The sequence below is a fragment of the Epinephelus lanceolatus genome, chromosome 3, assembly GCF_041903045.1.
Source record: "Epinephelus lanceolatus isolate andai-2023 chromosome 3, ASM4190304v1, whole genome shotgun sequence".
NCBI lineage: Eukaryota > Metazoa > Chordata > Actinopteri > Perciformes > Serranidae > Epinephelus > Epinephelus lanceolatus.
This window is the reverse complement of record NC_135736.1, coordinates 44,565,575-44,589,374: the sequence shown is the minus strand read 5'-3', so window position 1 is coordinate 44,589,374 and position 23,800 is coordinate 44,565,575. Positions and strand designations below refer to the sequence as shown.

Here is a 23,800-nt window from a genome sequence, read left to right as displayed (position 1 = left end):
GTGTGTGTGTGTGTGTGTGTGTGTGTGTGTGTGTGTGTGTGTGTGTTTGGGCTGCAGTTGTAGTCAGAGCTGAGTGCTGATGTCAGCATTATGAAGGCTTAAGCACCATGCAACCAGAAGGGAGAGGAAATGACTCTCCCGCTTTCTCCCTCTCTCTAATTACCACTGACCATATATGGGCGGCCTGTGGCTCATCCTACAGGACAGCAGTGGAAAAAGCTGTAATTGTCAGGACAGGTCAGTCTACTGCTGTCGGTCCAGGAATACTCTTATCAGGCCTGCTCTCAAGTCAGTTTCTTGGTTAGGAGAAAAAAAGCCCTGCTAAATGTCACTTAAAATGTGTTTGTAGGCTTGCTTTGTTGCTTAATGAAGTAGTTTTCAGTACTTTTAAAACCATTTCTACTTTTATTACATTGAGAAAGCTGAACCAGACAATGTGACATCACAATAAGACATTTTCAGCGACTGTAATAGAGTTTGATGGCAGAAAATTTAAAACACAAGGCCGGATTAACTTGCTAGAAGGCCGCGGGGCAAATGTAATTCTCTGTGCATTTATCCCGTCACGTTCAAGTACAGCACACAGCAGTGTACACATCAGGGCTGAAACAAATGATTATTTGTATTAATAATGAGTTCAGTGATGATTGTTTGGTCTAAAATGAAAACAAATTGTAAAAAAAAAAAAGAAATTTTCAGATGTCTTGTTTTGTCCGACCAACCGTCCACGATCCATATTTATGAAGTTTACAATCATAGAAGAATAAGAATATGTAGAGGTGAAACTACTGGATCCCAGGTGTCAATTAGGTTGTGGCAATTTTAATACAAATCAGTAAAAGAGTGGCCCAGGGATGATGTTTAACTGTAGGCAGATGTGCATCACACTGGTTCCTTCATCAAAAAGCCTGTCGGATTTTCCCATTGGATTTTATATTATTGCCGAAAATAAGCTCATTGGCAAACAAACATTTCTGATACTCACACGTTTTGTTCAGGAAGAAAAACTTTACAAATGAACACCACAGCCATGATTTTTGAAGCCTGAATGCAATCGCCAGAAGTAAAAATCTAACGTTAGGCTAGAGACAAACTACACCACAGTCGCATGACTTAATGGCGCCACCGTAACAAGACTGCAAAGCTGTGTTTAGCTTCAAAGCTTCAAAGTTCACAAGTGGTGTATTTACTGACTTATATTATGTCATAGAACAAAACATGAAAGTCTTCAAAGCTTGTATTAACCACAGATCTTAATTCTGGTTCTAACAAAAACCCATTGACTTCAAGTCAAGGGAACTGGGAGTGCAAAAATGCTAACTCATTTCCAGGTTTTAGGACTCATTCCTTGGGCTCTCTATGGCCTTTAAATTAAAACGTCACATTTCATTACATTTGAACACTGTGGTTACCATGGTTATGTTTAGGCACAAAAGCCACTTGGTTATTGCTGAAAAAAGATCATGTTTTGGCTTAAAATACCTGCTCTGCTGCCACAATTGTTGCTGGAAATGCTGCGATGTCTTGCTAAAAAACAACCGGTTTTGTTGTTTGTTGGTTTCAAACAGTGGTCTGCAGCTTGGCAGCGTTGGCGACCATATGATACATATGAAACATACAAATTTAATTTATCTGTGGTTTGCAGAAACGTACAATGCCAACATTGTGTTCTAGCAGCTGGGCTGAGTAAGCACTATTTAGACTGGAACAATATACAAGTCTAAATTCTAATGTCCACAGTTCCCCTTTACAAGACAGGGCTTCAGAACTACATCATAACGAAGCACCGTTCTTTTAGTGTCAGTGGTTTCACTTGAATGGTGAAAATATCTGAATAAACGTGCAATGAATCAAACTGCTACAAACCAACTGAGGCTTTTGGAGTTCTGACGCACAGGGACAGTTGCTCACTTTGCTTGTAAGACAGCATCGGATAAAGATCAGGTTTATCCAGAATGCAGTCAAACCAGAACACATGTGGTTACACTTGATTTTTTTTCTTTGACTCTGGCCTAGTCTGCATGTACACGGGTATTTTTGAAAAGAAAAAAAAATCCTGTCCACATAAGATGATGTTAGCCAATCAGAAGCCTTAAAAAAAGCTAGTACTTGAAGGCTGTTTTGTAGCAGTGACCTCCATTTTTATGCCTCTGTTCCTCAGTTAAATGGAAGAGTAACTGTATTTTAGTGTGTTAACATGTAAAAAGTCCTGTAAGCAAGGTAAGAACCAGCACTATTTGATGCCACGTCTGCCATTGCATGAAATGTCAACTCAGTTGTGGCACCGCACAGAGGAGATAAGGGCGGGCATTCTGATGTCACAAGCCAATAACACCATTTTCCATGTCTACACATCAACACTGGAAACAGTTTCTGAACATCTTCACCTCTAAGGGAGCTTTACCAAACATTCAGTGACCTAAAACACACATAAAATCTATTTTTAAAAAAAACAAAAAATACTGATTACATTATCACTTCCTCTACCTGCACTGCAAACAACTAAATGTAACAACATTACATCTGCTGTCTGGGGCAGATATTCCACATTTTGGGAAAACTAGGAAAGCAGACTTAGAAATAAAATATTTGAGAGATGAGTGAATGTTACTGATGACTGGAAAAGTAATTTTGCAGAATGATGATGTGTCTATCCTTAAACCACCAACCAGTTTGTGTTAGAGGTGTTGATGCAGAGACCTATTCAGTGACTGCAGCTGGTTCGCGCATGCAGAGAGAGTGAGAGAGGGTGAGGAGCCTCCCTGTGGGTCTTTTAAGGTGATGTTACAGTAAGTCAATGCTCAGGGGAGTTCCTAATTCAACACCAGGTGATCAGGCAGCTCAGCCACTTTAATTGTGAATGAGTTCTGAATCTTTTGCACAGATTTCAACTCCAGACTGCTTCACAAGTACAAGAATAAGACGGATACAATGCAGATAAGGACAGGGGACACTGTTGCATAGGCCTGCCGAAAATGTTTTTAAAAAGAGAAGAATATGTAATTTTATGAAAATGTGATTTAAAGGGATAGTTTGTTTTGAAGTGGGGTTGTATAGGGTATCCATAGTCAGTGTAATACACACAGTAGATGTCAGTCAGCATATTCCCAGCTTGGAGAAGCAGGCTGGAGTCCGACATGGAAGGTAAGCTATGTACTGTTGTGGATGGGGTCAGCGACAAGACATATTTTACCCTCCTAAAAAAAAATCTGTGTCAGTATTGGGGCGTGCCGACTGACATCCACTATGTGTAATATACTGTCTATGGATGAGGACAACTCGCAGCTATCCCTTTAAGCCATTCCTGAAAGCTGTGATTGAACTGATGGAAAAGAGATTTCCAAATATTGGAGGCATAAAAACAGAAGATCAATCATTGTCGTGTTCACTGAGGTAGTACGAAGACAAACAGCATCGGCTGATCTCAGGTCTGATGGTGTTCATCAGTAGGTGCTAAGCCATGTAACGCCTTAAGTGATGTGAGAGTCAGGTTGGTCATTTGGTGAGTGCGTGTGTGCCTGTGTGAGAGTGCATTTGTGGTAATGGTGGTGTGTGTTTATAGTATGTCGTAAAAATGCTTACTGCCACAGAAGGAACAACAGATCTTGAGTCATATTCAGTAGAAATAAATAAAAGAATGGTGCAAATTCATATTCATGCTCAATGACTTATAGTCTGAGGCTTGTACAGGACAGTGCCGGCATCATCTACATGCTTTAGCCCAATAGTAAAAGTTTCCATGACTAAAATGCAGTCATATTTTCCATTGAGGAAATTAATATGGACAGATTTCGATCTCCTGTTTGCTGCAGCCAGGACAAACAAACTAAACAAACAGTTAAGTCAATATAGAAACAGAATTCTGTCATTTACTCTAAAATGTCAGTGTAATAATGTGAAGATTTTCAAATGTTCTCAGCCGAAACAAGTTATGAGACCAGTGCATGTCTGAAACAGAGGCTTTATTGTTGGAGAGGAGCTGCTGTGTTTTTTGGCAGAGAGCCTTCATAAATGTTCTTCAACTTTCTGCCAAAATGTTTTGGCTTTTCTGCAGAAATAAAAACATTGTTAGGAAATCCATCAGCTCACAAAAATAGCTGACTTTGTACTCTCTTTACAGCTTCTTTTCTCCCCAAGTTTGCTCATGTTGGTTGCAAGGTGGAAATGGTTTTGTTTTTACCTCAGAGTCATGAGTCACTGTTTAGAAATGCACATTGCTGATGAGTATTAGTGATGTTTAATGGGTATTGTGTGAGACTGAGTGTGTGAATCAGAATGATGTCGCCTTTTGGAGTTGATTGATTTTATTTTCGTCATTCAAAACCTGCTGTATGATGAACTTACACATGAGAGGTGACCAGTTATTGGAACATTAAGTATAATTCAGTGGAGTGCACATATATATATATATATATATATATATATATATATATATATATATATATGTATATATATATGTATATATGTATATATATATGTATATATATATATATATATATATATATATATATATATATATATATATATATATATATATATATATGTATATATGTGTGTGTATATATATATATATATATATATATATATATATATATATATATATATATATATATATATATATATATATATATATATGTGTGTGTATATATATATATATATATATGTGTGTGTATATATATATATATATATATGTGTGTGTATATATATATATATATATATGTGTGTGTATATATATATATATATATATGTGTGTGTATATATATATATGTGTGTGTATATATATATATATGTGTGTATATATATATATATGTGTGTATATATATGTGTGTGTGTGTGTGTGTACCAAATGTGTGAAATTGTGAAATAAAATCAGGTGCAAAATGAAAATGTTGACAGAGATGAACCCTCTTTACAATGTTTAAAAGTGATTAAACAGTCTGTCCTTTTGTTCATCTCATCAGGTGAACAGGCAACTTGTAGAGAAAATGTGACATAGAAAGAGATCATAAGTTCTTTAATGTTTTAAACAATGGCACGGACTTTATACACACATTTTGGAAACCGCCTTCCTACTAGGGCTGTACAATGTGCAAAACAGATCATATTGGCGATTATTGTCACAGATATTGCAATATGAGTCACAATTGGAGTGAAAATGGTGATTTTTGTATTTAATTTTCACTGGAAAAAAATATAAAAATGATGATCATGTGATTTTTGCTGTGGTCAGTACTAAAGAAGCATGCTCCCTCACGTCTGGAATATGATTTGTAGGCCGGGGCATCTTTGTTACACCACAGTGCCTCATTTATTACAGTATGTTGTGACACAGTTTACATGTATCAGAAAATTAGATACTGCACGTGGCCATTTTGCAACTTTGACTGACAACATTTTGATTAATTGCGCAGCCTGTGTTAATCTGTGTTAATTTGGTGATTTGTCTGTTTGTGTTGTCTATGTTTAAAATTTGTAATAAAAAATCTTAATAGCAAAAAATAATAATAATAATTGCCCAGCCCTACTGTGTATGACGGTTACTTTTAACCAAGTGTGATTGTGACTCAAGTGTGATTTTGACATACATCATTAGGGAGGAGGTTGTGGAGGATGTTTGGTTGTACAAAGCCACAGGACTGTGATGCCAAAGCCGAGGGTTTTTGAGTCCTGCATCCCTCATGTATTTAGTCGGCTTAGGCTACTTGGTTAAGGTTTAGGAAGGAATATTGTTGTGCTATGTTGAAAACATCAACTTATCCAGTCTCATGCTTTAGTCAGCTTTGAATTTTTTAATTTTTGAACTGTTGATTGGATAAAACATATTTAAAGATGGGAAATTACACAGGGCGTGGTTCACTTTATTGTGACATTTGATTAACAAAAGGATAAATCAGTTGATCTAGACAATTATTGATAGAATAATAGATAATGAAAATAATTGTTAGTTGCAGACATAGTATAAATATTTTGTGTTAACAGTAACACAAATACAGTCAATATTAAAGCTACCTTATTATGCTTATGACAAAATGTGATCAGAGTGGTATTATAATTCTTAAAAAAAACATATTTTCTAATGTGAATACGACTGTACATTTTAGTTGACCATGTTACTTTCAAGCTGCTGGATATTAGACAAGCAGCATTTATTTCCATTCACCATTAAATAATTGCATTTTGGAGTTTCATCTAGTTATTAGATAACTGAGGCTCTAATTTTCTGAACTTACAAGGCTGTCGTGATGCCATCAGAGCTGGAAGGAGCTACTAACAAGTATTTAAAACGCTTAGTTGAGTATCCTGTCCAAACATTTGAGATTTGGAAGCAGCAACCTGATCTCACAGGAACACCTGATTACAACATCCAAACACGGCATTATGTGGTGGTGGCACATAATGTTTTAAAATAATTTGTTGGAGCAGTAAGAGTATTAAACATGCAGTTAACGTTGTGAAACACTTGCAGTTACTAACTTCCTGCCTCCAGTCATTTCAATGAGGGGACGACAGCAGAGGGGAAGTGGTTTCGAACATGGCGGATGCTGCCCACATGAACGTGCACAGAGTTCATTTTGTTGAACTTTTGTCAGTTGCCGCTAGGCTTTGGCTGATTAATTAGCGGGTACTGCGGAGGAGAAAGAAGACAAGATGGAGGAGCTGATAAAGTTGATGTCTGACTACTCGGAGGCTAGCAACTGATAAGGACCAAAAGTAAAATCAGCCGGGGATAACATTCCCACCAAACTTGAAGTGATACATTTTCCAAATATGCAGAAGTTTTTGGTAATTTCATTGATTTTCATTGTCTTGCTACAGTATGCAGCTACAGGCTAGCTTGAAGAGCTGCAGACCTCTGCTTTTAATAACATGTTGCTCTTTTGGGGAAATACTCTTGCAGTAGATGGTTGTCAGGGTGGTTAAGTTAGGGAGGAAAAAAGACTTGATCAGGTTGCGAAAAAAAAAACGTGGTTTCACTTAAAGTAACTACGTTTGTTACGTATGTCGTAATGTCATGTACGTACGTCATGTTGCATAATGTAGGTACATAAAGGTTCTAATTACATAAAGTTCAAATAATAAAACGGTGACTTTTGGTTTCACAAAAACAGTCTCCTGGGTGAAAGTCCTGTGTTTGTTTGACCTGTCCACGGACTTGACCACCTCTGTACACAGACTTTTGTACTCTTTTGTACTATCTGTGGAATCATGAAATTAACCACTGGCCATGCATTATGTTGGAGCAGGGAATTTGTGTGTCCACCACAACACAGGATACTAATTTACTTATTGGCATTACAATTTTAATACATTACAGCAGCCACAATGTCATGCGAAAGGTCATGGTCATTTTACATATTTGTGTGAGACCAGGCTGGGAAGCAGCCTCAGAAGCATAAAACAGAATCTGTACCGTTTTCCACTTAACATGAGAAGCATTTTTTTCATTGCAAAACATTTTCAAATTTAAAGAACATCCACTTCCTGCTTTGAAAGTGAACTGAGCATATCCCAGCATGCCGCCATCTGTACAGAGTCAGGCTGTGTTGGCTGGCAGGCGCTGTGGCTTCTTCCACCAGAGACCCAGAGGACTTCATTATACCTCTCTCCCCTCCCTCCGCCTGCACTTCCCCATTCCCTTTCTCACTCACTCTACACTCCTTTCATCTCCTCCTCTCCGCTGCACTTCTTCCCCTGCAACTCTGCTTTAAATGTCCTGTCCTCCATCTTCTCTCTCTCTATCTATCTCTCTTATATCCCGTTTTGTCATTACTCTTCTGTCACTCTCAATTTAAATCAATTAAGATACTGTAGTGGCAGTTTTTGTGTACAAAATAAAAAAAACACACAATATCCAAAATACAGATTGGTGACAAATCAAAGAAAAAAACGAACAGAAAATGTCACAATCCAAGTTTCCATCCAAATGATGCACAAATTTTCACATAATTTGCAAAAAAATGACCAAAATAAATGAATATGTGCTTCCATCCACTAATGTTAGTGAATAGTAGAAGCTGGACAAATCAAGATAAACAGTTGGGGGGCGCTAATTCTCCAGTTAGGTGCCATTAACACACTCCAGATGAAGACTGCCCAACAAGATGATGTTAAAGCGCCAAAAAACCTCAAATCATGTAAAACAACATGGAAAACATGATGGAAATGACGACATTCATATTTGTTTTATGTATTTATTTATTACGGATGGGAATCACCAGAGGCCTGACAATAGGCTATTACAATACTTAAGTGACGATACAATATTATTACGATTTTAAAGGTTTTGCGATATGTTACAATATGTGGCATTGTGTTATCTTTTATTATGTCTCAAAAGGAAAACTTTATTAACATCTGCTTTATGTAACACAATAAAGTGCTGTTCATCTCAATTCAATCATTTTTATTGCAGCAACATGTCTCTAGTGGACTGCAAAAAGCAACTGGTTTTATTATTCGAGTAGGCGACCGAGAGTTGAATTTATATTTGCAAAATTAATAATTTATATAATAGGAAAAAAATTATACTTGATGTCCGTGTGTTGATACAATATTGCCATAACAAATAGTTTTGAGGAATATCACAGTCCGCTCAGTGAAGCAGAAGCTTGATGTTTAAGTCACGTGTTTCATGTATGTCGTGATTTATTTGCTAAGTCTGTTTCAGCTGTGCTGTTGCATTTCCTGTTTAGCGATACATCGAGTGTAAAAAAGATTTTTGCAATATTTCAATCAGGAGAGACAGAAGAATGACGTAAAGATTGGACACCAGAGGGAGATATTTGTGATCAAGGAACATCTGAGCGGCAGCAGGATAAATCCCCCCATGGAGTCCAGACCACTGGTGGTGGTGGCTGATGACTCTGAGGATGATGAGGCTGATGAATCCGTAAAGACTAGGTGGTGATGGGGAGGTGGAGGGTGCACGACGGCGGCAAGAAAGAACCGTATTTAGAATGAGGAGCAGTAAGATGATAGCCTGACAGAGAAGGTGTGTCGCTGTGCTATTGGTTGATTGTGAATCAGCTGATGACTCAATTGACCTACCCAGACAATGACACTCAGCGACCTCAAATGCATCATTTGACTGACCCATTACATGTTGCGTTTCCATGCCGTCTGTAAAATAGGCTGTTATTGCTAGTCACTAACACAAAATGGAGAAAACCAGTGTGCCATGCTGAACAGATAATCAAGACACCAGATCATGTTAGAAGTAATGTGTGGGAGCATTTTGGATTCGACACCATAGATAAAAAAGATTATTTTAAAAAACATTGATTGAGCTGGCAAGGCTGTTTTCTGGCTCTGTAAAATGCAACTGCCTCATAGTAACATTAGCTTGTCACTCAAATAAGGCAGCAGAGGCACCATGAATGAATGGAGACACATAGAGTTAAGCGACGTGGGCTGTGTTTGAATGATTTAAATCAATCAAAATTTGTGTTTTTGAAAAAGTGACCTAGGAGTCACATCGTTTTAAAACTCACCACAACCATCCAGTGACTCCTCGTGTTCTCGTCATTTATTTAGGTTTATCTTAAGAAATCATTCCAATACGGCTTTGCTTTTTATTTTAGTTTACTTTAAATCTGTTTTACTGACACAAGAAAAGAAATTCATCTCATCAAAGCAGCATATATCAAACAAAGTGACAGTATATACTATATGCCTCTCTCTGGCTCTGTGTCTCTCTCTGTCTCTCCCTGACCATCTGTCCTCGGCGTTCGTTGTCTGTGTGGGTTTCACACTATCCCGACTGGGTTCTGGCGACGCTGTCTGGTATCATGTGAGGGAGAGACAAGTGGAGGGAGGTAGACCGTATGAGGCAGAGAGAAAGAACAGATTAAACACAGACCATCCACCCAACCCCCTCTGGGACATCAGAGGGAAGAATGTCACCTTGTCTCAGTCACCTGTAAGTGATTGTTGCCCCCCCGCCTTGAACAACACAAATACAGACATTAATGAAAATTCAGATATGCAGGATTTGGTCTTCAACTAGGAAATAATAGTAGTTATCAATAAAAAAATCCTCACATTTATTTGGCCAACACCATCCAATGCCATTTTTCTTGATAAATAAATCTATTACTCTAATGTACATTTTATTTATCTGAAGGTGTGTGTGGATGTGTGTTATGTAATGTGTGTATAGTGTGATTGTTACGAGTTCGAGAGACTGTGTGTGTGTGTGTGTGTGTGTGTGTGCATCTGTGTGTCTGTGTGTGTGAGATTTACAGTAAATGCTGTTGTGTTATTCTGGAAGGATGATGAACATGAGTTCCAGCTTAACAGATAAGATACAAGGCTGGAAGGAGGGACACACACACACACACACACACACAGATACACAGAGATAGACTGGTAGCCATAGAAACATGTATGTGGCCATTGAGATCATCTGATTCAACACAAACATACCAATGATGCACGGACACACACACACTCGTGACAGATCAGCTGGTGGCCTGGCTTCATCTGTCTGGCGTGGAGCAAGCAGATCCGTTCAGATCAGTCACGGCTGACAGAGGCTATGATAGCTGTGTGTGTGTGTGTGTGTGTGTGTGTGTTTGGGTGGGTGGGGGCAGGTGATACTGTAACACCTGTTCAGCAGGATCACTTACCTCAGGGGGCTCGACTGCATCCCGACACACACACACACACACACACACATGCATGCACGCAGTCAGTGCAGCCCAGTGGTTGGCAGAAAAAGCACCATTTGGGACGTTCACGCTCCAGTGTGCAATCGCTCTCTCACTCTCTCTCTGCGTCTCATTTACCATAATACAATCTGGTGATACGATGGCACGTTTGATATCACTGATGCCATGATATGACATCATCTCGGTATAGTAATAACTGCAATACAAAAGAAATCTTCCGACAGTATTGTATTTTCAGCACTACCAATAAATAAATAAAGATAATGTCATTTTTGATATGATGAATCAACTCTGTCTGACGTACCCTTTACCGGCAATATGAGACGCACTGGGCGGCATTTTGTGATCCTCTGAGCAACTACTTTGGTATAAAGGGCGAGCGTGAGGGGAGGTGGATGGGTCAAAAAAGCGGCGGGCTTTCACCCAAGAGGCCGTTGTTTGTTTCCTGTGTGAAACCAAAAGTCAGCCGAGTTAGTTAAATAACAACATAGTGTGCTAGTATGTGTAGCATACTATGCTACTGACGTATGACATGTTAAATTACATTACGAACAAACATGCTTTTTTAAGCTAAACCATGACGTCTTTTTCTAAACCTGTTATTTATATTAAATATGTTATTTTGTTGCCTAAACAAGAGAATAAACCTAGATAATGTTTTTTTGTCTGCGTTAGAAGTTTATTTTGAAAAAGACTGTATGCATTTAACAAGTGCAAACTGTACATTTCCTGTGAAAACTGGAGTTTATTTGGAAAAGACACAATGCAAGTAACAAGCGTAAATAAACATGCTGCCTAAAACTGAAGCTAGTGGGGTACCTATCACGTCATATTTTGACATGGAGGGCCACTGAGTAAGTAAGAATGTGTTGGATGTATATACTTAAACATCCTTTACAGCAAGAGTGGTGCCTTTTGTCCAGATGTACTGTATCATTTTCAGGATATGGTATATCAACCCGCGCTTGGTCAGTGACTTACGGTGTCAGACACCGACGAAAAAACTTGTCCTTTCATGTTGGCATGATACTCGGCCGGTTGCTGTTATTCTGAAAGGCACCCGATGGTGTCAGGGAAATGTGACCAGGCAACAATGTGAATTAAGGGGGCAAAATTCCAAGCAGGGCGGATGGGACGGGTGGTAGATGGGTCCAACAACCACTGACTTTTAACAGTGAGGCCAGTGTCCGCTTCCTGAATGAATGTTAAGCCATACCCCGTTCATTTGTACTAAACCCAACCACGTTTGCGGTGTTTTACCAACATAGTGCTTTTATTTTGAAAGAAACTGTATGCAAGCTGTACATTTCCTTTTGAAAACCGAATTGTTTTTTGAAAACAGACAATGCATGTAACAGGCTCATATTGACACGGTTTCCCAGGATGTCATCAGCCAACGCACCCAGAGTACCTTGTACATCATATGTTGACGTGGAAAGTCCACGACCACACGTCAATATGTGACGAGGTCAGAGTGACAGTGTGTTGGGTACATACATACACACATGCTATTTAGTAGAGACATGGATTCAAGTCATGAATTTGATGACTCAATAAAGATTTTCAACTCAATTTTGTTTTAATTATCAGTGACTCATAATTTCACTTCAACTACTTCCTTTTGACTCGATGGAATGACTTGATATCAATTCTTAATTTTTTCCTGACAGATTTATTGTGAATCAAACTGACAGCAGCTGATTTTTTATTTTTTTTAAACTCTTTATTTGTTCATTTTGCAGATAACAAATATACCAACAAGACAAACATCGCATACAAAAAAAGAACGAAACATACACTGGACACTTTGAACACAACACACAATTGAAACGGGGGTGGGGGGGGCACTAATCGTCTCACAGTCCTATTACTCGACCCAACCTTTATCCTATACGCGGACCATTTAGAGCAAAGCTTCATATGGGTCCCTGCTTTCGTCCTTAGGAAGTGAATCAGTTTTTCCATGGATTGTATTTCCTCTACAATGTCCTGCCACTGATCTGGACTTGGAGGATCACTTTTCATCCAGTTCCTTGTAACTGCCTTTTTGCATTCAAGTGTCGAGATTTTGAAGAGATAGATGTCCTTAGTTTGAAACATGTTGCCAGGTATCAGTCCCAAGAGCCCAGTCCTGGGGTCCTTGGGAATCTTAAAACCAAATATATCCTCAAAAATTTGAAGAACTCTGTCCCAAAATGGTTGCAGTTTTGTACATGAGCAGAATATATGTGAGTGATTGGCATCCATGTGCCCATATTGTCTCCAACATTGCTGCTGCACTCCTAATTGTTTATTTTTAATGTGAGGTGTAATAAAAAATCGAATTAAGTTCTTCCATCCACATTCCGACAGCAGCTGATTTTAGTGCACTAGCAGGAGGGAAAGGTTTGTTTAGAGGTATTGACGATGCCTTCAATTATCACATTTGAGTGCTAAAACATTCAGGTAAAGCAGGTTTTTTCCAAGTCACAGCAATAACTCACCAAGACAAACCTGAAGAAATAATAATAATTCATTATTTCTTTTTAAAATTTACAATTACACTCAATTTGGTAAAGGGTGCACAGCAAGTTGTTCAGGATTTGAAGCACAAATTTCAGGACTTGAGGCCTGAGATCTGTGACAAAACAATCAATCAGTTCAACCTCTGCCATATAGATAAACAGATACATACTGTACATACTTGCATACATCCGTCCATCCAAACATGGATCACAGATAGTCATCTCCCTCTTGGATACAACATCCTGACAGACAGACGAGCACCATAGTAATGGTTGTTTTGACAGAACTCTACTCCAGTTATGTGATCCTCACAGTCATTTCCCTCAGTGTGTGGTGAAATGTGATGCCCCTGTTGTCCTCTCCTCAACTCTGTGTGTGGGCTGCCACCACTCTGTGTTGGTGTGTGATGTCTGTTGCAGATTATATGCAAGTGTGTGTTTGAAGAGGTCAGGAAGGGAAAAATCATTGGAGGAATTAGCAGAAAAACAACATCAAACCGAGTTCAGCTTTCAGGATGTGAATCCATAAGATATGGGTTTAGGTGATGGAGAAGGAGAGAAACTAAACCTATAATTAAACCCTCATGCGACACGCATGAGGGTTTAATGTCCAAGAGGAATTGAGGGAGAGATGGAGGTGGAGAGAGGTAGAGAGAGAAAGGGAAAGATGAAGAGAAAGTGGGAAAGCAAGTGGAAGAAATAGATGAATAAAGAGGAGAAGACAGGGAACAAGGGAGTTGGAGAGAGGTGAGGAAAAAAAGGGGTAGAGAGAGATGAGGAAACGGCAAAAGAAGTGTAAAAAGTAAAGGTATAGTTTAGCAAACTGGAGAGGAGAAAGGAAGAGTAAGACAGATTCAAAGAGAAAATGAGGAAGAGGAAGATAGTGACGGAAAGAGAACAAGAGAGACAAGAAACAGGGAAAATGCAATACATCTTAAAATCTAGTAGACTGGAGGAAAGTTTAATTGTACAAAAAAACAACAGCTAGATGTAGAAATATGATGACTAAATATCAAAATGGGTACGAGTAATCCCTGGAGCTGCTTCACATGTAGCTGCTCAGACAGAAAGCAGTCGTTATGGAGCACTCAGAGGGTTCATGAGAAAACCATTAAAACTGGAACACTGCCACAATTATAACCACACTTTTTTTTTCTAAACTAAGGTCTTGCTATTGAAACATAAATACACAGATTTCATGCAGCTAATACTTTACGTACTCACATCCAAAATCTGCAATAAACTCCACATAAACAAAAATGTTTGAATTTTATGATTTACAGAAACAAAATTCTGACCGTGAAGTCTTCGCTTGTGTCATTCTGATCTTCTGTCCCTTACAGAAGTTGTAATAGTTTAGGAAATATTTCCTGAAGGTTGCACACAGAGCTTTGATCAGGCACAAAAAAAATCAGGCCTGACCCCACATGAACCTGCACACTGTCTGTCCAAGCCAGACCCAAGCCTGAACCACGGCAGCAGTTTTGGGCCCGAGCCTGATTAAAAACCAGAATTTTTCCTGTAACAAAAAAAAAAAAAAAAAAAAAAAAAAAAAAAAATATTAACAAGCTAAGGGCTGACGTGTTTCCTAGCAACACTTCTTCTCTTCCTTCCTCACAGCAGAACACGCTGCGCCCCTCGGTGCGTCATCATTTTCAAGTGCACACAGCGGTCCGTGGCAGTACAGCACAGATGATGATCACTGCTCTCCGCTGCATGTTATGCTCTTTGGTTCTCCACTATATTGCTCCGTGTTCCGTCACTTTCCATCTCTCAGTCACGGTCCCACCCTTTCTTTTCTTCTTGATTCAGTCCAATGCAACTCCTGACATTCATGAACAAGAACTGCCAGTATCATTAAAAAAGGGAAAAAAATATACCGGTATATTGGTGAGAACCCGACCCAGTTCAAGCTTGGGGGGGATATTGAGAAATGACACCCCAGCTTGGCTGAAACCTGGAGGATTAGGTCAGGCTCGGGTGGAGAAACAAACTCTTGTTGTAGATTTGCATATCAAAGAAGCCTAGACTGGCGGCCTTGGCAGAGATCTACACTCCCCAAGTGCCTCTAGTTGGGATTGGAGAATGCTCACCACTCTGTTGGTCTTGTTGGACTACAAAAACACACAGTTCACTCAGAGTTGTAGTTTCTTTCTGGAACAAGCAACAAATAAAGACAAACTTCTTGTAAAGAACAATTTAACGGCAATCAGTTGCCATGTCTCAATTTGGCCTTTCGGTCAAGTTACTTAAAGAGCGAATGTTTATGAGTCACAGCTGATATACTCTGCCACTGGCGAGCTTTGTCATACTGAAAATGATGGTCAGCATCGGCTCAAAATGACATAACAAAAAAGATTGAGGAGAGGTAAAAAAGATCTGCTATCCATCGAGATTTTATCAACCTAGAACTGGATCCAAAAACAACTGGTTACCAGAACACAACCCAGAGATGAGAAAGGATGTAGAGTAGAGTTGCAACAATTAATTAGTTGTCAACTATGTCAGATGTCAAAATTCTGATTCCAGCTTCTTGTTTTCTTTAGTTCTCAACTCGAGGGAACTGAAGAACCCTGGGGGTGTGGACATTTGAGGACATCATTTTGGGCTACAGGAAACACCGATTGACATTTTTAGCATTTTTGTACATCGACTGATCAAGAAAATAATCAACAGTTGATTGACAATGAATATAATCATTATTTGCAGCCCCAAGAGAAAGTACATGCAGGATGAGGAAGAAAAAGATACTGAGGTGATGAATGAAATGAAGAAAAGGCCAAAGAGTAATTGATAGAGACTGATATAATAAGAGGGCAGCAAAAAAAAAAAGACAGAAGAAAAAGAGAATAAAAAAACGAGGTGAGAAAAAGCAGAGAAAGATAGAGAGCAGTGAGGAGAGAAAGACGGAGCCGGAGAGAGATGGAAAGAGACAGAAATGTGAAGAAAGGAGGAGAATTAGAGAGCGATAGAGGTGGAGAGCCATAGTGTTTTCCCCCCATGTTGAGTCACTGATCTACATTCAATCTGCACTATGTGAATTATTGATTGGCCTTTAGCCAGCCTGTGTGTGTGTGTGTGTGTGTGTGTGCGGGTGTGTGTGTGTGTGTCGGTTGGTGCTGAGATGCTTTTGCTGAAAAGCACAGTGGTGGCGTTTTTTTTTTTCTATTGATGGAGAGGGAGGGAGAGGTAGAATAGGACAGATTGTCATGCACACACACACACACACACACACACACACAGGCTTGCAGGTGTCCATAAACACACACACATACACACAAACATGCATGTACTGTATTCATTCAGCCACAAGCACATTTACATTTTCCACTCACATCATGCATACACACACACACACACACACACACACACAGAAAAAGAAACAGAAGAAACCAACCTCTGAGGCAGGACTGATATCTAAATACCATCAGGGAGGGGTTTAACAAACATACGGGAGACTGAGCCTCTCAAAACCAACACCCCTGTTTTGCCAACCTGAATGGTTTCTTCTCAGGCCAGATGAACCAGGTGTCTTCTCAATACGGACTCATCCATTCCTAAAACAGGGGAAGTACTCACTTTGTGCATTTTTGGTATTTTCTGAATGTTTGGATTCAGCATTTCTTCGGCGCACCTGCACAATGCCTGAACTGGCACATCAGATGTTATTAGTAGGCTTTGTCTCCGCATGTGGGTGGGTTTCTATATTTGTACACTGTCTCATCTCCTGCTCACTTATCTGAATCTCAGGTGTCCAAAAGATGTCTTAGTCATCTTCTTCTTAGTCAAAAATGCATTATTCATCTCATATTTACACTCGTGTGTGTGTTAGGCAGTCAGAAATGATGGGCAGTTATTGGTTTAGGTAATCAAGCACATTGTTCTGCCTTGTGTATGGAACATGCGAAAGCTCCCAGCCGGCCAAACTCTGAATTTTATTTATATCCTGGATGTTCTGTGGTGGAGAGAGAAGGAGAGTGTTATGAAATTAAGTGAAAGGTACACATTGTCCTTAAATGTTTATACATGTGCTGCACACGCAAAAATCTGCCCGGTTGAAAAAATAAAATGCTGGTATTGTGCGTTTCTGCACACTATGGTATGTTATATCTGTGTGTTTCATATGTATCATGTTACCACTCCTAAAGTGACGTAGTTTAGACTCATCTCAGTTTCTCATCAAGAGGAGGGGATGGTGGATAGTGTGACACCTTGGCGAGACGCCTGCCAAGCAGTAGACAGCAGTAGAACACAATTAGAGATCAACAAACAACAAAACCTGTTTTTTGTATTTTTAAATGACACAGAACATTTCCAACAGTGTACGATTTCAAACTGTGATTCTAGTGACGAAGTGGGTATTTTTCAAAGAGAGATCGGGAAGGTTTTAGCTGTGTTGGAAGCGAAAAAAGCGGGTATTTTTTAACGAGATGTCAGGACATTTCCAACAGTGTTTGTAGCAACAAAAGCGGGTACTTACTTTTAAACATGAGGTTAGGATATTACAGTGTGTTCCTAGCGACTAAAGCAGACATTTTTTAACAAGAGGTCACAACATTTCCGGGCATGTTTGTGGCAACAAAATCAAGTGTTTTTTTAATGAGATGTCAGGACATTTCCAATAGTGTTTGTAGCAACAGAAGCGGGTATTTTTAAACAAGAGGCTGGGACATTTCCAGCCACGTTCCAAGCAACTAGGCAGGTATTTTTAAAAAGGTGTCGGAACAATTCCTACCATGTTTGTAGCGACAAAAGCAGGTATTTTTTAACGAGAGGTTGGGACATTTCCAGCAGTATTTGTACCAACAGAAGCGGGTATTTTTCAACGAGAGGTTGGGACATTTTCAGCAGTGTTTGTAGCAACAAAAGTGGGTACTTTTACAGCTTGTTCCTAGCAACTAAAGCAGACATTTTTTAACAAGAGGTCACAACATTTCCGGCCGTGTTTGTGGCAACAAAATCAAGTGTTTTTTTAACGAGATGTCGGGACATTTCCAGCAGTGTTTGTAGCAACAGAAGCGGGTATTTTTAAACAAGAGGCTGGGACTTTTCCAGCCACGTTCCAAGCAACTAAACAGGTATTTTTTTCATGAGAGGTCAGGATATTTCCAGCCGTGTTTGTAGCAGCAGAAGCGGGTATTTTTAAACAAGAGGCTGGGACATTTCCAGCCACATTCCAAGCAACTAGACAGGTATTTTTTAAACAGACGTCAGAACAATTCTTACCATGTTCCTAGCAACTAAAGCAGGTATTTTTTAACAAGAGCTCACAACATTTCTGGCAGTGTTTGTGGCAACAAAAGTGTGTGTTTTTTAATGAGAGGTTGGGACATTTCCAGCCCTGTTTATGGCGACAAAAGCGAGTATTTGTATAACGATATGTCGGGACATTTCCAATAGTGTTTGGAGGTTGGGACATTTCCAGCCATGTTCCAAGCAACTAAAGCAGATATTCTTTAATGAGAGATTAGGACATTTCCAGCAGTGTTTGTAGCGACAGAAGCAGATATATTTTAGCAAGATAACTTGACATTTCCAGCCGTGTTCCCAGCAACTAAAGCAGGTATTTTTTCATGAGAGGTCAGGGCATTTCCAGCCGTGTTTGTGGCAACAAAAGTGGGTGTTTTTTAACAAGATGTCGGGACATTTCACTTAGTGTTTGTAACAAAAGAAGTGGGTACTTTTAAACAAGAAGTTGGGACATTTCCAGCCATGTTCCAAGCAACTAGACAGGTATTTTTTAACGAGAGTTTGGGACATTTCCAGCTGTGTTCTTAGCGACTAAAGCAGGTAATTTTTTCATGAGAGGTCAGGACATTTCTGGCAGTGTTTGTGGCAAAAAAAATCAGGTATTTTAAGTCAACACATGTCTTCCTAACCCTGACCAAGTTGTGCCTAAACTTAACCGGACATTAACCACAGTGGTGTCACAAAATACAATTTAAATTTAAGCTTTAGTCAGTCATGATGGGCATATTTTCATTTTCTGATAATTTACAAACCAAATGATTAGCCATTTAGTTTCGTGATCCATCAATTAATCACTAATGTAATGGTCGTCAGTTGCAGCCATGATAACGCTTGTTTCAGGATTTGTGCACATTTTTAAACCCAGCAGTTTCGGATTTGAACCAGCAACTGTACAGTTACAATGCTGACGGGATGTAAGGAATTGGTGAAGGTGATGCAATTCTGGTGCAGGGAGGAAAGCGAGGCCCATCCTCCCCTCCATCCCCGCCACTCTCCTTCTAATAGTTATTTTACCAAAGTAATGAATGGTGGTGTCGGGAAATGATCACCTTAATGATCGTAATTATTGTAATTGAGCTGCAATAGAACATTATTCGAGGTTTCAGATAGATAAGGAGAGGAGTGGTGTGTGTTTGTGATGTGAGGGGTGTGTAGGGTTGTGTAAGGACAGGAGGAGAGCGAGAATATTACAAAAAACAACAAGGACTATCGATGCTCTCAGCTCCTCATCTTCCTCTCGCTTTATCTCCTCTCCTCTTCCTGACTGAGCCGTTCTCCTCTCCCTCCCTCTCTCCCTCCCTCCTCCATCTCTTCCTCTTCTTACACCCCTCTCAGCTCTCTTCTGTTTTCCTCTCCTCACTTCCCTCCTCCACCACCCCCCCTCCATTTTACTCTGGCTGCTGTCGACTGCAGTGTGGCGAGCAGAGAGGGAGAGAGGCAGGAAAAGAGATATGCAGAGAGAAAGAGAGGAATATGCAGTGGAGGAGGGTGGGGGAGAGGGAAAAAAAGAGAAGGAGAGAGGAATGAAGGAGTAGTGACAGGCTCAGTGTGTGTTTGATCTGAGCTGGTTTCCTCCCCCCTGCAGCCCAGGGCGCCTCTCCACAGAAACAGGGCCAAGTGCAGGCATCTGAATGCGTGTGTGTCTACACTATATTCCGTGTGGGCAAGTGTGTGTGTGTGTGTGTGTGTGTGTGTGTGTGTGTGTGTGATTGCTGCTCTTGTGTGTGCTTGGCATTTGTGTGTTTCTGTGAGTGTAATGTATGCGCCCCTGTTTGTATGTGTGAGAGCCAGCGAGTGTATATCAAAAGCTAATTTGAAGCTTGGTTTTGTTTTGCAGTGCAGTCCCCAGCTGCTATAGGCTATTCTTTCCATTACCTAACATTCCTTGCTGTGGCTAAGTAGTGGGATCGGAGTGTGATTGTGTGCCCATTACCTAAACTAAAGCACCAATCTCCTTTTCCCATCCATCCATCTGTCTTTTAGGGTTGGGCCGGTGTAAAAAAATATCAAGCCAAACACTGGACTGGACCAGTATGCCAAATTTTATCAGGTGTTGCACTTGATTTAGCAGCTGCTCCTGAGTGGAACACATTCACCTTGTCCTAACAGCAATCTTCTGACTATCACATCACATTGCATATTATCAACCCAGTCTCACTTCAAAGTGACTTCAAAACTGTTCTTTTAAATCGGCATAATACACTGCCAGAGGCCGATGTTGTGTAATGGCGGCTTGTGGCATCAGGGGGAAATGCAGCAGACGACAAAGTAAGGTAAGGGGGCGAAAAACTGAATTGGGAGGGGTGAGAAGGATGGTGGATGGGTCTAACAACTCATCGATTTTTACCTGGGAGGTCAGGGTTTGCTTCCCATGTGATTGTAAAGCCAAGCCCTGTCCTTTTTTTCTAAACCCAACCTCATGCGTGTGGTAGTGTGGTAGTTGTTGTTGAAGAAAAAAAACATCGGTTTGCGGGGTGAGTTTATTTTGAAAGAGACTGTATGCAAACTGTGCATTTCCTGTGAAAATGGAAGTGTTTTTTGGAAACAGACGATGCATGCAACAGGCAGAAGTTGACACTGCGTCCCAGCACGTCAACAACCAATGCATGCGGGGTTGTTAGTCGATTTGTGACGAGGTCAGAGTGACAGTGTGTTGATATTATCAAACCTCTCGGTCCACACTGAATCCTGTAAACATGCACTTGTGTTACATCAAATAGATATCAGCTGTGTACTCGAGATCAGACTGCAAACGTAACCACTAAAAAGATGGGTTAGTAGCCCACTTGCTGTCTTTCTATGTTTGTAACGTTACTTTTTAAACAGAAAACTTTTTAAACAGAAAAATACTGGAAATGAAATACAACATAGCCAACAGCAAGTGGCCTAGCTTGTTATCAGTGGTGGTCATTTAACAGAAACTTTCAGCTCCCTGGCGATCTCCCTTCAGCCAGCTGCTACTGTATTCAGGTTTTTGTAGTGACATAAGAAGGATTTGTAAAGATAATTCCTCATTTCAGCTTCTTGAAACAGCCATTCCTCGTCCATTGTGGTGCTTTCAAGGTGAGCTACTGATATAGCTTGGTAAAAGTTTAGCTCAAAAGGACACCTCTTTTGTTGATCTCAAATCCAAAATGCTGCCAAACTGGCGCAGTTTCAGGTTTCTTGAGAGACACACTCTGCCATGTCTCCTCTCGTCACCCCAAAAAACACATTTTAGTTAACAAACACAACATGTGCCACTTGACCCCTCCCATGCTAAACTGGAAGTTGATCTCCTTCATGTTACCATACTCAGCTCACGGCCTGCCAGCGGCTCAGTTAGTCTGTTATTGTACATAGTATTATGTTAATCACATTGTCATAAGGCTTATTACTAATGCAATACAAGTTGGATTTAGCGCCATGATGCTGTTGGCACAGATTGCTGATGTAGGCTTCTTTTTAATTTGCCAGAACGTGTCATAATGACAAATGCCGGTTTAGCTGTTTTGCATAAAATCAGACCAGTTTAAGCTCATACAAAACGGGAAATCAACCCAACTCTACTGTCTATCTCAGTTTGTTAATGGGTGGAGAAAATGCTGCAATAAAAGGACTGATAAAACCTTTTCAAAAAATATTTGATAAACTCAAGAATCAAAGTTAATTTTACTCTATTTTACTTGTATGGTGCCAAATCATAACAAAAGTTATCTCAAGACACTTTTCATATAGATCAAGTCTAGACTTCACTCTTTAAGTCACAGAGACCCAACACTTCCCCTGTGAGCAAACACTTGGCGATGGCGACGAGGATAAACTTCCTTTTAAAAGGCAGAAACCTTGAGTAGAACCAGGCTCTAGGTGGGCAGCCATCTGCCTTAACTGGGCTTGATCCAAGCTATGATAAACTGGCTTTAGTGCTTGGTAGGTCAAAGGTTGAACAGCTTGCAGGGATGCAGTGCATCTTGCTTAAGGGCACTTAAATGGAGTGGATGCTCTCAGGTCAGATGAGACCGAACTATCGTCTTGTATCTGAAGGACGGCTCTTGTTGACGACTACAAGACATTCAGTAGAGTTAAAACCTTTTGCTACATTTAGCGATTCTCCAACATGAAGACTACAACTGATTTTCTTCTTATAAAGCATGTTAATCAAGTGTTGTTTAGCAAATCATGAACATTTTTCCACCAATGAGCCTGATATGACAACTGTCTGAGAATTCATGGACCTTATGGACTCAACTAGATGTTTTTTACCCTCTCCAACATATTGTATCATACCCACAAACTGAGCCAAATGTCATTGTTTAATTCTTAGCTACAGTGTTAAAAATGAGGACAGGATATGTAAGAACTGTCATCTTAATCACCAGAATAAAATGTCGGAATTGCACGTTTTTGCGTGTATCATATTTCAACATTTCTAAAGTGATGCAGTATATGAGCTGACTTTGTCATCTAGAGGTGGAGGGAATGGTGGATGGCGTGACACCTCAGCGAGACACCTGCCACGCTTTGTAGCCCCCAAATGTGTTTTTTTTTTTTTTTTTAGTTACCTGTTGTTGTTTTTCCACTGAGGATAGTGCCACAAAAAGCAGCTGATTTTTACCAGGCATCGCTGTGCTTCCAGCCAGGATTGTGCTCCCAAAACTGTCTATTTTAAGCCAAAACATGTCTTTTCCTGACCTTAAGCAGGTGGTTTTTGAGCCTAACCACACGTTAACCACAGTGATGTTGCGTTGTTGCAGCATTAAGTTTCAACATATCTGCTACATAATAACATACAAATACAGCATATCCTTATACAACGGTTCATATATCCTACGACTTAGTGCCCCATGAATGACTGACTGAACGTAAAGTTGCAGAAACACACAATACTAACATTTATTCTAGTGACTGGATTAATTTCCTCTGTAAATACAAGCTCCAGAACAGGGGTCAGCAACCTATACCACCATAAAGCCATTTTTGGCCCCAAAAAAGTTTATGAAATCTGTCTGGAGCCTCAAAATATATTTGAGCCTTATAATAAAGCTAACACGGCCTTAAGTCTAAATTAGCTTATCAACATTACTAATAGGTCCATTCTCGGAACCCATCGGCTGTATTCGGCGTCTGACTTCTGGCAGACAGCGATACAGCCTCTGGGGGCAGACCCCCGATTTTTTGGCATTCCGGTTTGATTTGGGCGGAGGAGGCGAATTTCCGTTTCCGACTTCTGTTTATATACAAGTAAATATGCTGAACCATTGCGATGTATTCAGAGTTTGCAGTGACACCAATTATGTTCCGCCTTGTTAGTTCACCGCACGGAGCGTTTAACCTGGCAACAATATCACACGGACTACAAACAGCCTGCAACCGGAAACCAGGGCTCTTCCGCTCCTC

General features: G+C 40.0%; 1 protein-coding gene across 44 annotated transcripts in view; it reads left to right on the top strand.

The window, feature by feature from the left end:
- Positions 1 to 23,800, top strand: part of cacna1ab (calcium channel, voltage-dependent, P/Q type, alpha 1A subunit, b) — a 201,562-nt gene that overhangs the window by 2,573 nt on the left and 175,189 nt on the right. The window lies entirely within an intron of this gene.